General features: G+C 44.7%; 1 protein-coding gene and 1 pseudogene across 2 annotated transcripts in view; one reads left to right on the forward strand and one right to left on the reverse strand.

Moving 5' to 3' along the window:
* Window positions 1-12,812, forward strand: part of Arhgap24 (Rho GTPase activating protein 24) — a 633,576-nt gene that overhangs the window by 13,808 nt on the left and 606,956 nt on the right. The gene's annotated exons all lie outside the window — the stretch shown is intronic.
* LOC110554353 (large ribosomal subunit protein uL11-like) lies at window positions 6,728-7,290 on the reverse strand (annotated as a pseudogene).

Below are 12,812 nucleotides of genomic sequence, written 5' to 3' on the forward strand. Positions count from 1 at the left end.
CTCACTAATTATATTTGCAGTCCCGGCTTTCTCATGTTGTCAAAGCAGCTCAGCGAAATCCTGCTGCTGACCCGGTCAGGGATTAGCGGGGAAAGCCTGAAGACACCAGGGAGGTTGATTTGCCTGCCGCTGCCAGGAGCGTGGGGAGCATTCTGCAGAGACAGGTAATCTGATTTGGGCTGTCAAAAGAAGACCGGTCAGATTAAACGGTCACTCTATGCCGTGATTTCTTTTCAGCAGAAATGTTCAGCTGCTTAATTGCCCTTTCATTGGAAAGCAAAGCTGGCACCTTCCTTTTGAGGGCTCGCAGTGAGGGTGAAAGGGAAAACGGGTCTCTCTAGATCTAGAAGATTAAGGCTGGAAAGGGAAGTGTAGGCTGGCATTGTCTGTGCCCATGCTCCTGCTACTGAACGGAAGGCCGTCTGCCACTCTGGACGAATGCACAGGCAGAATCCACGAATCAGAGGAGAGCTGGGATTGGTGCTTTGACTTGACGCCTCAGTCATGAACCTATCAAGCCATGTACCATCCAGGTAGAAAGAGGTCTTGGTGCATTATCTATACCCTGCCCCGTGAGCTTCTTGTATTGGTGTATCAGAGGTTTGCCTGAGTTAGAAATACATGAAGACAGAATTTCTCCTTTGCATTGGTGCTTGTGTTGGCAAGAAAGAATTTCTGATGCTGCTCCGACTTCTGTTACAAAAAACAAACTAAAAGAGACTTAAAAATTAAAACAAAGGCTTCCGTACTCAGATATGTACAGCACATTATCAGTGGAATGTGTGTGTGTACATGGGTGTGATGTATGTCGACTGTGTGTGTATGCACACTGTGGTGTGTGTGTGTACATGGGTGTGATGTATGTCGACTGTGTGTGTATGCACACTGTGGTGTGTGTGTGTTTCTGTACTGTAATGCATGTACATTGTGTGTGTATACATCCACTGTGGTGTGTGTGTGTGTAGACTGTGATGTGGTATGTGTGTATTAGAGTGTCGGGTGTGTGTGTGTGTGTGCATGAACAGAGGCCAGAGAGAATTCTGGGAGTCCTGCTCTATCACTCTCTGCTTTATTCTTGGAGAGAGAGTACCTCCGGAACCCCAGAACTAGGCTGTCAGCCTGCAAGCCCAGGGATCCTGTTATCTTCATACCTCCCCCAACATTGGTGTGCTTCGGATTTGAACTCAAGTCCTTATGCCCCTACAGCAAACACTCTTACTGACTGGGCCATGTCCCCAGCCCCAGGCCAGAATCAGTGTGTGTCCTCATTTTGTTCCTGTTGCTGTGGTGACGCATCCCGACAAATGTGCCTTTAAAGTGGAAGGGTCTGTCTGCTTCCCTTCCTTAGTGGGGAGACACTGAGGAGGCAGGACTCGAGGCGCAGGCCATGTCCGTAGCTGAGAGCACAGACAGGGCATGCTGGCTGACCAGTGCTCCGCTCACTTCTTATTTTACAGGCCAGGCCCTGACCCCAGGCAATGGTGCTGCCCACTTTTACACTGGGTCCTCCTACCTCAGTTACTGTAACCAAGGCACCCCTTCGCACAGATTAATCTCCCAACCAGCCGCTTAATCCACACCATCGGTCTTTGCCCCCCTCTCCCCAGATGCCGTGTCAAGTTGACAGTTAAGAATAGCCATCACAACGCATATTTTAATGTTTTGAACTTTAAACTGTCTTTCAAACATGTAATACTTAATTCTAAAATGTTATATTTTGCCATGTTTCCCTCAGAGACCTTTTGAAAGTGAAGCTAGGAGACGCTGAGGAACCCCTGCTTAGGGCTAGCTCATCCTGTCTTCCGTTTAGTCTCTCCCCCTTCCCTAGAGGTGAGCAGCAGCTGGCACACAGTGACAGTCATTATAGCGCACGGTTCGTGGAGATCCGTCCATTTCCAGGTCCAAGTTCGGTGGACACGGTTTAGCTCTGTTCTTTTCTCTGCCACTCGGGCCCACAGAAATGATGCCACTGTCCTTACGCATTCTAGACACTTCAGATTCTCCTAGCAACGCGTGTCAGAAACAACTGCCCGCACCCTTCAGCCAGAGCCACTGTATTTAACAGTTTTTACAAAAGGACAACCCAGGTGGCACTCACGTCCTGCACCTCAGGTTCTTTCTTGGGCATGTGATCACGTGGTCTCAAACATGCACAGACTGGAAATATATGTGAGTGGGTGGGGGCGCATACTTTGGAAAGGCTTAGCCTATGGAGTAGAGAACCTCCCTTCTGCTATGCCTGGGAAGTAATTTATACGACATCTCAGAATACGGTCCCATGAGGCCATCAGTCAGGCATGTCTAATACTGTCAGCTGACTTTCCTCCATCCTTGTCGCCTTCCCTTTTTGTTTAGTTCCTCTTCTTGGGCTTTACATTCTTCCAAGTAGCAGTTATCCTTTTCTCTGGGTCGGGGCACCGGGTTAAAGCAGAGCTGTGTATTATCTGTCCACCTTTTAGCTGTCAATGCTTCATGTTTGAAGCAGGAGACGTCTCTTGCACTGCACCCTGTTGACTAGGAGCCATGGATTCTACCTTTGTAATTGTGTTGCCATCTAATACAGCAGCGTTATTTTTACATCCATCACAAAGCCCTTCACATTAGTTATTTGTATTTCGTATTATATCTAAAATGGTAGAGACAGACCCTATCACACAGCCTGACAAAGCATGATGGATTCCTGTGTCTTTCCTAAAATGTCATTACCAAATTTCTACTTTTTGGACAACTTTCTTTTCTGCTTTGTCCTACTAGCATTGGTATAGAGACTTTGTTTTGGATCCTTCACCCCAAAACCTTCTCCAAAGTTTGTTAATTTGGAGGTAAGAATTATGTCTTACACCTCTGTGCAAACAGTATATTACCTGGTGCAGCTGGCAGTTTCCGAGTGATGAGTATAAGCAAAGATAACTAGGAATAAGCATTTCATGTGTTCATATGCAGTTCCTTTCATCTCGCCCTATCACACACTGTCAGTCACTCTAGGATACTGTGTGTGAGTCTTGCTGTTGCTAGCAGCTGTTTGATCAAATGAACTCACCGCTATAATAGACGGATGGGAAATAGCATACTTCCAGTAACTCAAGACAGGATTCCCAAGGGGAACCCTGTAGTACCAAGAGAAAGGGCCTTGTTAGCAATAAAAGCTATTAATGCCACTTTTCCCATTTAAGGATTGAAATGGCATCCCTCATTAGATTAGAAAGGTCAGGGGTGATGCCATCACCACTGTAGCTAGAGACTTGTTGAAGAATCCATGGATGATGGGATGGAGAAAAACCTCATATCCAAGATGGTTCCAAAGTTTACAATCTGACTATGATTAATTGTGGAATGTTATGAGGTGTAGAGTAGTTTTTATTGACAGATCCTGTGTTTTCTTGAGAGAGCAATTGAAAAAGAATTCTATCAACCTGGACTTCCATACATGCATACACATATGTGCCTAGACAGCTGAATGCACACACTTGTGCCCACAAACAAACACACAAAACTCACATCACAGGAATAAAGAAAAAATATATGTGTTTTCAGAGTTCTGAAAATAACTCAATTTACCAACAAGCAGCAGCAACATTTAATAATTGTTTCCTGCTGGTTAAATGCAGGGAACTTGACTACGGAAGTAGTAGGACAGAGAGTGCGTGGCCTGACATTGGGGAGCCGCCCGGAGACCAACAACCAATGGCAGGCACGGGGATGGTGTGGAAAAACCTGATTGGTCGCCCAGAGCTAGATAAGGCGCTCTCTCTTCCGGGAATAAAAGACCTCCCCACCTGACTCCTCCTGGTGTCTGGGTGATGACTGCTCCTCTCGCCTCCTCAGCCTGGACCCTCTGTCCTCACCCATAGGCTGGACCCTTGTGGGTGGGGGACCAACAATACTCTCTTGAAGAATTAAGTGAAGAGTGTAGTTACTGTTATTCTCGGAAGTAACGGGAAAGTTTCGAGTAACTGAGGGTGGACTCGGCGACATAGTGCACGTTTACATGCTGAGAGAGCAAACTGCACATACAGTTGAGAAAGAAGTTTGCTCATTTTTATAAAGCTGAAGAAATACTGCCCTATTTTAAATGAAATAATTATACATGAATCTCTAGTCCTTCCAGAAATTTTTCATACATACTCCTGGAGACATGAGGAATAATAATAATAATAATAATAATAATAATAATAATAATAATAATTTTTGTGATCACACATACACATAGACACAGACACACACACACACACACACACACACACACACACACACACACACCATGAAAGTAGAAGGCAGGCTTTGGGAGAAGAAGGAATTTGCCGGCAGCGGGAAGATCATGAGAGATTGCAGTGGGGGATACTTTGATCAAATATATACATATACATATACACATATATATATGAAATTACAGAAGAACAAACAAAACAAAACTCATGGTGAGCTGGTAAGATGGCTCATTTTTAGAAGGCAGTTTTGTGGCACAGGCCTGATGACCTAATGTTCATTCTAGAACACACATTAGAAAACACAGATGCAGTGAAACACATCTATAATCCCAGCACTTCAGTGACAGGAGAGAGAGACAAGAGAATCACCCAGAAGCTCACAGACCAGGAAGCCTGTAGTATAACAGAAACGAGAGAGAGAGATGCTGCCTTGAAACACAATGTGCTAGAGAACCATATTTATCCCCAGTACAATTACATTGGGGCAGCTGAAAACCACCCTGCAAACTAATAAAACTTTTAACAGTCATGGCTGTATGGCTGAAACTCTGCAAATCTGGCATGAAATACCAAGCTATATATATTCATGAAGATGAGTGAATCCCAGATCAAATAAAGCCAAAGAAACCCACAGTCATCCACATCATTATTAACTTCTGAAAACTGAAGAAAAAACAAAACAAAACTGAAATTACGCAAAGGAGAATGACTGTCAACCATCTTGTAATGTCAATTTACCTAGCCCACAGTATCTTGCCACCACACCTTATCTATTCTCTCTTCCTCCCCTCTCTCTCTTTCTCCCTTCATCCTTCCCTTTTTTTCTCTATCCCTCCCTCTAAAACACCTTTCAAAATTTAGATGACAGAACATTTTCCATCAGGTACCATGAATAACAACAAATATTTTTTGAGTGTGAGAGAAAAGAAATTTTATCCCTCTCAAAATATATTTCTTGAGGGGCTGGAGAGATAGCTCAGTGGTTAAGGGCATGGCTGTTCTTCCAGAGGTCCTGAGCTTAATTCCCAGGAACTACATGGTGGCTCACAACCATCTATAATGAGATCTGGTGCCCTCTTCTGGTGTGCATGCAGACATGTAGGCAGAACACCGTATACAGACAGAGTAAATAAACAAATCTTTAATACATTTTTTCTTCAAAAGAGAGTGAAACCAAGAGTTTCTCCGATGATGAAAAATGAGAGAAGTTGTCACCGCTGACCTACCAAAAAAGTAGCTTGAATAAATCTCATGAACAGAAAGGAAGCTGAACACGTGGACGGTTAATTCTACAAAAGCAAGCCTGAGTATGAACAGGCCACACAACAGAGCTGATGAAACACTGAGCCACAGTGCAGAGACCTGAAAAGAGAAATAGACAATAATGTAATTTTTCAGTTGGAAACTCAAGTCTCTTTTCTCAATAACCGATGAAAGAGAGTAGACAGTGTGAGCACAGGTCTAGAGGAGTCCAAGAACATTGTCAGTAATGGTCAAATAAACACATACAAAACAGAGTGCACACGTTTCTCCCTTTATTGTTTGTAGATCAGCCACATCCTGAGACAAGCAGTATCCTGGTCCATAAATGAAACCTCCACAAATCTAAAATCATAGAAATTATGCACCGTGTTCTCTAATGCTAATGAAATAAAAATCAGTAACATAAAAGATAATTGGAAAATCTCCAAATAGTTGAGATTTAAGCAATGTACTTGTAAATAATCCACAGATCAAAAGGGAAGTCTCAAGGAAACTAAAAATGCATCAAACTGAAGAAAAATGAAAATATAACAGAGCAGCATTTGTGAGACGCAGTTAGCACACTATTAAGAGAGCTTTACAGCTTCAAATGCATACACAAGGGTAAAGTGTCAAATCAATAATTTAAGGTCTCACCTTAATAATGTAGAAATTCAAGCATCCTCCCTTGGGTCCTCCTTGTTACTTCGCTTCTTTGGGTCTGTGGATTGTAGCATGGTAATCCTGTACTATATGGCTAATATCCACTTATAACTGAGTACACACCCTGTGGTTCTATCTGGGTACGGGTTGCCTCGCTTAGTCTGATATTTTCTAGTTCTATCCATTTGCCTTCAAATTTCATGATGTCCTTTTTCTTTTTTAAATAGCTGATAGTATTCCATTGTGTAAATGTACCATATTTTCTTCATTCATTCTTTGGTTGAGGGACATCTAGGTTGTTTCCAGTTTCTGGATATTACAAATAAAGCTGCTATGAGCATAGGTAAGCAAATGTCCTTGTGGTATGGTGGAGCTTCATTTGGGTATATGCCCAGATGTGGTACACCTGATTCTTGAGGTAGGTCTAGTCCCAGTTTTCTGAGAAAGCACCAGATTGAGTTTCTTTTCTTTTCTTTTCCTTTCATTTTCCTTTCCTTTCCTTTCTTCTTCTTCTTCTTCTTCTTCTTCTTCTTCTTCTTCTTCTTCTTCTTCTTCTTCTTCTTCTTCTTCTTCTTTTTGTCACACGCTCTTTTATTGAAATAGTCTCTTGTTGATTAACAAGTTAGGCATTCCACTGCACCACTATTGATGTCATCTATGATGTAATGAGGGTGGTGGCCATCTACATTGCAGCCCACAGACTGTGCAGTACCCAGGATCTCCTTACTAGTTCCAGAAAGCTCTCGGGCTGAAGAACAGTGTCCCATCTGCCTGGCAATGTTGACAATCTCATCAAAAGCGATGTTCCCACTGTGTTTAATATTCTTTTGCTTCTTTCTGTCCCTTGGCAGCTCCTTGAGGGCTTTGATGATGAGGGCAGAGGCAGAGAGCACCACCTCTGTGTGGGCCTGTCTGTTCTGGATGTAATCCTCAGACCTTTCCAGTCCCCAGTAGCCTTGGCAATGTCATCACCAACTTATTTTGGAGACAGACCCAGAGGACAGATCTTGGGCGCCAACGCGGATGTGGCACTGACCTCACCTCCAGTGTACCTCAAATACACGACTTTGATCTCGTTGGGATTGAACTTGGGCAGCATGGTGGAGGCGACTGCTGTCAAATGAACCCGGATTCCGGACAACCAAAGAAAGTTACACCGTGGCCTCCTCCATGCTGAAAGCCGAAAAACCCAGATTGATTTTCAAAGTGGTTGTACAAGTTTGCACTCCCACCAGCCATGGAGGCATGTTTCCCTTTCTCGACACGCTTGCCAGCTTGCACTGTCATTTGAGTTTTTGATCTTAGCCATTCTGATGGGTTTAAGACGGAATCTCAGAGTTGTTTGGATTTGCATTTCTACAATGACTAAGGATGTTAAACATTTCTTTAAGTGCCATTAAATATTCCTTAGTTGAGAGTTCTCTGTTTAGGCCTGTGCCCCATTTTTATTTGGTTTGTTGGTATTTAATTTCTTGAATTCTTTGTGGATACTAGCCCTCTGTCAGATGTAGGAATGGTGAAGATCTTTTCCCATTATGTTGGCTACCATTTTTTCCTATTGACAATGTCCTTTGCCTTGCAGAAGCTTTTCAGTTTTATGAGGTCCTGTTTATTAATTGTTCATCTGCTGTTAGTGTTCTGTTCAGGAATTTGTCTCCTGTACTAATGTGTTCAAAGGCTATTCCTGCTTTCTCTTCTATTAGGTTCAGTGTATCTGGTTTTATGTTGAGGTCTTTGATCCATTTGGACTTGAGTTTTGTGCAGGATGAATAAATATGGATCTTTTTCTTTTACATGCAGGCATCCAGTTAGACCAGCACCATTTGTTGATGACAGTTTCTTTTTTTTTTTTTTCAATAGTGTCCATGGGTGTGTGAGTTTATTTCTGGGTTTTTGATTCAATTCCATTGATCAACCTGTCTGTTTTGATACCGATACTATGTGGTTTTTATGAAGTAGCTGGAGGGAGGGATCTGGGAATCTACAGGGGTGACCCTAGATGAGACTCTAGCAGTGGGGGATATGGAGCCTGAAGAGGGACAGGGACATCAACTCATCCACAAAACCTTCCACTCAAAATTTGTCCTACCTATAAGAAATGCAAAGATAAAGATGGATCAGAGATTGAGGGAATGGCCAACCAATGACTAGCCCAACTTAAGACCCACCTCATGGGAGACTGCCAACCCCTGACACTATTAGTGGTTGATACTCTATGTGCTTGCAGAAGTTGCCTAGCATAACTGTCTTTTGAGAGGCTTCATCCAACATCTGAGGAAAACAGGGGCAGAGGCCCACAGCCAAACAATAGGTAGAGCTCAGGGAGTCTTGTGGAGGAGTGGGAGAAGCATTAGGGAGTCAGAGGGGTCAAGGACACCACAAGAAGACCTACAGAGTGAACTATCCTAGGCCCATGGGGTCTAACAGAGACTGAACCACCAACCAAAGAGCACACATGGGCTGAACCTATTTTTCCTACACGAATGTAGCACATGTGCAGCTTGTTCTTCATGTGGGCCTCCTAACAATTGGCGTAGGGGCTCTGATTCTATTGCCCGCCTTTGGATCTCTCTTCCATAGCTGGGATGCCTTGTTTGGCCTCAGTAGAGGAAGAAGTGTTTAGTCCTGCTGGGGCATGATGTACCAGGGTGGGTTAGTACCCATTGGGGGATGCTCCTCTTGTCTGAGAAGGAGAGGGGGTTGAGGGAAGGTGGTGTGAGGGTGGAAATGGGAGGAGAGGAGGGAAGGGGCTGTGATCAGGCTGTAGAGTGAATTTTAAAAAGTGTACACAACAGTAAGACCTAGCAGAAGGAAAAAAAAAATGGTCAAAGCAGAAAGCATCAAAATGAAAACTGGAAAGCCAGCAGAGAAAAGTCAATGCAACAGGTTCAATAGTGTTGACAAATGTCTAACAAGACCGACAAAAAGAGAGTTATCACAGATCATTAATAGTAGGAATCAATAGGGGAGGGAAAGTCAGCCTTCGGTGGCATCTTATGATGAAGTCAGAGACATCAGAGGGACTATTCTCCACCCTGTGGGTAGACTATAGGACTCTGAGAGCTGGAGCAGACTGACTGGCTCAAGGGTAAAGGGCAGTCTACAGAAAATCCCACGCCCCTTAGCTGGAGAAGGATGCTTTGAGTGATTTCATTCTGGCGACATAACTTGTACAGAGGAAAGACTTTTGCACTTTTTTTTTGAGATTATGTATGCTTTTTCTTATTAAAATATTTCAGCGTCAGTGTAACTAGTCATGTAATTAGCTTTCACTCCCATAGAGTACTATTTCAGACTTCTGCTGCGAAGGCCCCGGGCAACAGCAATAATCAGAATTTTAAATTTTCTGTATTTCTGGTGCTTTGGCTTCTGGACCCTGCTGACTGTGAACAGAATGCCCTCCAGAAGGAGAACCCTGTGTTTTTTATTTATGAACCAGCCAGTCCAGAGCCCACACTGCATCCACATCTTATATAGGCTGACCCCAGGCTCCTCACCGGACAGTGTGGATCACTCTTCATTTGCTCTCACCACGGCAGGGCAAGTGTGGGAACAATCCACACCGTAAACAAGCCCCAGGGTCTGCAGAAATGATCTGAACTAGCCGGTCTATGCCAGCTTGTCCTCCGTGCGTGTCGTTCATTGTTGCCATGACAAAATATCCCGGGGAGTGAAAAGAGGAGGGGCCCGTCTTGGCTGATGGCCTCAGCGGCAGCCCAAGGCAGCATGGCCTCACCTGGAGCTGAGCATGATGGAGCTGAGCACCAATGTATGGAGCATACAGAGGAGCCAAGAGGCCACCATGGCAAAGCAGAGATGGGGGGTGGCAGAGGGGTGTGAACTCGGTGTGTTTCCCCTACCAGCTAGGCTTCCCCTTCTCATGTGACACGTAGATATAAAGCCATTGGCAGCCTTAGCCTCCCTTCCTCTTCAGCCCATGGTTCAATCATATACTGGTAGAGCCCACCAGCTGGTGATCACACCATTGACTCATGAGCCTTCTGGGACATTTAATCTCCAACCAAAATACCCTGACTGCCTTGCATCTCCCCAGATTAGCCACAAGAAGGGATTCTCATTGTGTTCTCCTGCCAACTTACTAGTCTGGCTGCTTTCCCAAAAGGTCCCTTCCTGGTGATATGTCCCTCTGTTGGTTAGAACTTAAGTCACCCTTTCCATGGACATCGCTTCTTGTTCTGTCTCCTCATACCCAGGGGGACTTTGCAGAGGGCACATGGGTATGTGTGTGTCTTAGAGACATGGTGAACAGTCTGCTCAGCTTTCCACAGAGGAATTTCTGTTCAGTTCACAATGGGCAAAGCTTTTTTGGCAAGTGTGAATTTGCCAACTTGCTTTCTCAGAGCCAACCTAGAAAGACTAACAGTCATGTGACATTTCAGTGACCTGCAAAACATCACTCACATGAAGTTTCATAGTTTACAGAATGTTTTCCAGTGCATTATGTCATTGGAAGCACATAGTGTTACTATAACTTTTATTTTATAGCTGGGGTAAACTGAAGCCGAGAGAGCTTGTGAATTACTCAAATTCGTGACTTTCCCAAACCTCAGAATGGTGACTATCTCCAATTAAGTACTTTGCATGCTTTGCTTTGGGATGCTATATTTACAAAATTCTGATTCTTGCCAGACACGGTGGTGCATGCCTTCAATCCGAGTAGAAGCAGAGGCCATTTGGAGCTTTGTCTCCCCAGTATTTGCTGATTCCATTTAGATTTCTCTTCTGTGTGTGTGTGTGTGTGTGTGTGTGTGTGTGTGTGTGTGTAGGTTTATGCTGTAGTGAGCTTTCATGTGACACTTCACATAGCTATCAGTTTTAGCTGCCCCTCTCTGTTCCCCCCCCTTATTCTTCTATTACCTTCCCCCTCCATTTAATCCTCCCATCCCTGCCTCTGTCTTTCAATAACTATATATTCTATTTCCCCTTCCACTGAAAATCCTTTCCCTCCAGTCTCTTACTTTATATTTAGCCTCTGTGGTTATATGGACTGTACCATGCCTATTGAAGGCTTAAAAGCTTACACTCACATATAAGAGAATACATGTCGTATTTGTCTCTCTGGGTCTGGGTTACCTCATTCCGGATGATCCTTTTCTAGCTCCGTGCATTTACCTGTGGATTTCGTTTTTCTCGGTGGTGGAGTAACGTTCCATTACTGGGTACATGTGCTCACTGTGTTAATGTCCCACATTCTCTTCATCCATTCACCCGCTGATGTACATGTCGGATGTTTCCAGGTTTTGGCCATTATGCATAGACCCACAATCAAGGTGGCTGAGCAAGCATCTCTCTAGTAAGGTGAAACATCCTTTGGGTATATGCCCAGAGTGGCACAGCTGGATTTGGAGGTCCATTTCGTCTCAGCATCGTGAGGAACCACCACACTGGTATCCATAGTGACTGTACAAGTCTGCACTCCCACCATCAATGGAAGAGTCTTCTCCTTATTCCATGTCTTTATTAGCATGGCCTGTCACTTGTGTTATTGATCCCTGGCGTAAGACATCCTGAATATTAACTCCCTGGAGGATGCAGCTGTGGGTATCAAGTATACCCCCAGGACTTCAAAGTTCTCAGGCTCTAGAGCAGTTGTACCAGGAGGCCTATCCCAGAATCGAGTCAGTTGTTGAGATCTGTTCCCAGCCAGCGGGTGTTTTTCACATTAAGCTCTCCCCAGCCTGAGCCTAGTTCCCACCCTCTGCCTAGCGCCTTCTGCTCTCCACCACTGCCCGTGGGACCCTTCCCCCTCTGAAGACCAGGACTGGGTGTTTCCAGGGTTTTAGAGTATACGTCAAAGAAGTCAAGAGAACGCACAGAAAGCATATTAGCAAAGCATTTTACTCTGGAGCAAAGTACAGAGTAGACACCCTACACCGAGCATCAGTCCTGACAAAGCATGAGGCTCAAGAGCTGGCTGCTGCCCAGGGACTTCCTCTGTAGGTCGGTCGTGGAGGAAGAGTCAGTTGCTTGGGGCGCACTGTGGGTGGCTTTCTGATTTGACTGATGGGCTTCGGCCATGGCCATGCGGGCCTTTTCTCACGGCGTGTTTCCCTGATCCGTCTGATTTTAATCGTATGCATGCTCAGTCACGCACAGGCAAACAGGAGATTTTCCCTGACAGTTCACTCAGATTGCCTTTTTACACATGGAACCCAAACCAGGCCAGGCTGGTCAGCCCCAAACCCCAGTTCTAAAACACACTTCTGGGAGGTTTTGGCCACAGGAAGGGAGTTTGCCAAGAGCTGCTGGGGAGGTGATGGTAAGCAGCTGGGTGTCCATAGAGAGATGTTGATAAACTGAATCCTGAGTGCCCAGTCGCTTTGGAGAGATCTGTGCTTGCTGCTTCTTGCAGGTGGAGGTCCCGGAATGCAGAGTGCTTTGTTAGGAAAGGAGTTCGTGTGTAGCTTGGGGCAAGTAAGGGCTCCAGTTCCAATTCATCTTTATGTTTGCCTGGGTTTGTCGTGCAGTAGCGTCCCAGCTCTCCTCTGGTTTCCTTTTGGAAGAACCTGCCTTGTCTCTTTCTGCCAAGAGCTGCATGACCGAGCCTCCTTCCCAGCATCCTGTTTCTGTTCCAGTCTTTCCCAGTATTCTTTCATTCCCTTCATGGGTTTTGAATTCCCCCTTCCAAATGCTCTCTCTTTCTGCGGGTTAAATTCATCTTCCCCCCTTACTTTGACT

This window comes from Meriones unguiculatus, chromosome 3 (assembly GCF_030254825.1).
Source record: "Meriones unguiculatus strain TT.TT164.6M chromosome 3, Bangor_MerUng_6.1, whole genome shotgun sequence".
NCBI classification, from domain to species: domain Eukaryota; kingdom Metazoa; phylum Chordata; class Mammalia; order Rodentia; family Muridae; genus Meriones; species Meriones unguiculatus.